Source organism: Conger conger, chromosome 13 (assembly GCF_963514075.1).
Source record: "Conger conger chromosome 13, fConCon1.1, whole genome shotgun sequence".
NCBI classification, from domain to species: Eukaryota; Metazoa; Chordata; class Actinopteri; order Anguilliformes; family Congridae; genus Conger; species Conger conger.
In genome coordinates, this window is record NC_083772.1 from 44,884,974 (window position 1) to 44,887,473 (window position 2,500).

A 2,500-nucleotide genomic window follows, 5' to 3' on the forward strand; every position below is an offset into this window, starting at 1 on the left:
CTGAAAGGTTGGTGCTTCAAGCACGCCGAGGGACGGTGGACTGTCCACCTCATCATTTTCATCGTAACTTTCTGATGCGCAAGCATGACCCAACTTAGGCTTCTGAGCTTTGTCTCACACAGCATTTGCGATATTGCAGAAACAACAAGCAACATTGCAAAATAAACATTTCAAAAAAGCGAAGTACAGGTAAGATTTCTCCAACATGGTGCAATGACAACTCGTTTCATTGCTCTCTTTCTCTACTTTTACATTAGATGAAAACAAGGAGAAATCACATCATATCACAATAATATAAAGTATCATTTTGTCAGAAATGTCACCAGGATGAGCCAATCTTTGCACTTACGATACCAGCAGGTCGGTAGTCAGGTGTGGGGAAAACAAGGCACCGCTGGGATTCAAACCCAGGATCTCCTGTTTACTAGACAGGCACTTTGACCAACTAAGCCACAGCGCCTGATGCGGCATTGGTACTTGGTTATACTCTTCTTTCAAACAATTGATGTCTCCAGTGCGTTCAGTAAAGGTAACGCCCAACGTGGGGCTCGAACCCACGACCCTGAGATTAAGAGTCTCATGCTCTACCGACTGAGCTAGCCGGGCGAGGGTAAACAATATCTGGCAGCAACTTCCCGGCAGAGTGACATCACTTCATCACCTGATCTTGTGAAAAAGAATGTCTGGATAACTTCAACTCAGGAACCCGGCAGCCTTCGGCTGTATGTCTCTGTGGCGCAATCGGTTAGCGCGTTAGGCTGTTAACCGAAAGGTTGGTGCTTCAAGCACACCCAGGGACGGTGGACTGTCCACCTCATCATTTTCATCGTAACTTTCTGATTCGCAAGCATGACCCAACTTAGGCTTCTGAGCTTTGTCTCACACAGCATTTGCGATATTGCAGAAACAACAAGCAACATTGCAAAATACACATTTCAAAAAAGCGAAGTACAGGTAAGATTTCTCCAACATGGTGCAATGACAACTCGTTTCATTGCTCTCTTTCTCTACTTTTACATTACATGAAAACAAGGAGAAATCACATCATATCACAATAATATAAAGTATCATTTTGTCAGAAATGCCACCAGGATGAGCCAATCTTTGCACTTACGATACCAGCAGGTCGGTAGTCAGGTGTGGGGAAAACAAGGCACCGCTGGGATTCGAACCCAGGATCTCCTGTTTACTAGACAGGCACTTTGACCAACTAAGCCACAGCGCCTGATGCTGCCTCTGCACTTGGTTATACTCTTCTTTCAAACAATTGATGTCTCCAGTGCGTTCAGTAAAGGTAACGCCCAACGTGGGGCTCGAACCCACGACCCTGAGATTAAGAGTCTCATGCTCTACCGACTGAGCTAGCCGGGCTTGTGTAAACTGCAGCTGGCAGCAACTTTCCGGCAGAGTGACATCACTTCATCACCTGATCTTGTGAAAAAGAATGTCTGGATAACTTCAACACAGGAACCCGGCAGCCTTCGGCTGTATGTCTCTGTGGCGTAATCGATTAGCGCGTTCGGCTGTTAACCGAAAGGTTAGTGGTCCGAGCCCACCCAGGGACGGTGGACTGTCCACCACATCATTTTCATCATAACTTTCTGATGCGCAAGCATGACCAAACTTAGGCTTCTGAGCTTTGTCTCACACAGCATTTGCGGTATTGCAGAAACGCCAAGCAACATTGCAAAATACACATTTCAAAAAAGCGAAGTACAGGTAAGATTTCTCCAACATGGTGCAATGACAACTCGTTTCATTTCTCTCTTTCTCTACTTTTACATTAGATGAAAACAAGGAGAAATCACATCATATCACAATAATATAAAGTATCATTTTGTCAGAAATGATGCAAAAGATGTCACCAGGATGAGCCAATCTTTAAACTTTTCATGCCAGCTTGTAGGTAGTCAGGTGTGGGGAAAACAAGGCACCGCTGGGATTAAAACCCAGGATCTCCTGTTTACTAGACAGGCACTTTGACCAACTAAGCCACAGCGCCTGATGCGGCATCGGTACTTGGTTATACTCTTCTTTCAAACAATTGATGTCTCCAGTGCGTTCAGTAAAGGTAACGCCCAAGTTGGGGCTCGAACCGACGACCCTGAGATTAAGAGTCTCATGCTCTACCGACTGAGCTAGCCGGGCGAGGGTAAACGATATCTGGCAGCAACTTCCCGGCAGAGTGACATCACTTCATCACCTGATCTTGTGAAAAAGAATGTCTGGATAACTTCAACACAGGAACCCGGCAGCCTTCGGCTGTATGTCTCTGTGGCGCAATCGGTTAGCGCGTTAGGCTGTTAACCGAAAGGTTGGTGGTTCAAGCACACCCAGGGACGGTGGACTGTCCACCTCATTATTTTCATCGTAACTTTCTGATGCGCAAGCATGACCCAACTTAGGCTTCTGAGCTTTGTCTCACACAGCATTTGCGATATTGCAGAAACAACAAGCAACATTGCAAAATACACATTTCAAAAAAGCGAAGTACAGGTAA

General features: G+C 45.7%; 4 non-coding genes across 4 annotated transcripts; all 4 read right to left on the bottom strand.

Annotated features, from left to right (window-relative positions):
- Nucleotides 1-386: 386 nt before the first annotated feature.
- On the bottom strand, nt 387-460 carry trnat-agu (transfer RNA threonine (anticodon AGU)). Its single transcript has one exon. It is a non-coding gene; the product is annotated as a tRNA-Thr (tRNA).
- A 73-nt stretch (nt 461-533) lies between these two features.
- trnak-cuu (transfer RNA lysine (anticodon CUU)) lies at nt 534-606 on the bottom strand. The gene has a single exon. It is a non-coding gene; the product is annotated as a tRNA-Lys (tRNA).
- Nucleotides 607-1,151: 545 nt separating this feature from the next.
- Nucleotides 1,152-1,225, bottom strand: trnat-agu (transfer RNA threonine (anticodon AGU)). The gene has a single exon. It is a non-coding gene; the product is annotated as a tRNA-Thr (tRNA).
- Nucleotides 1,226-1,298: 73 nt separating this feature from the next.
- Nucleotides 1,299-1,371, bottom strand: trnak-cuu (transfer RNA lysine (anticodon CUU)). The gene has a single exon. It is a non-coding gene; the product is annotated as a tRNA-Lys (tRNA).
- Nucleotides 1,372-2,500: the final 1,129 nt, after the last annotated feature.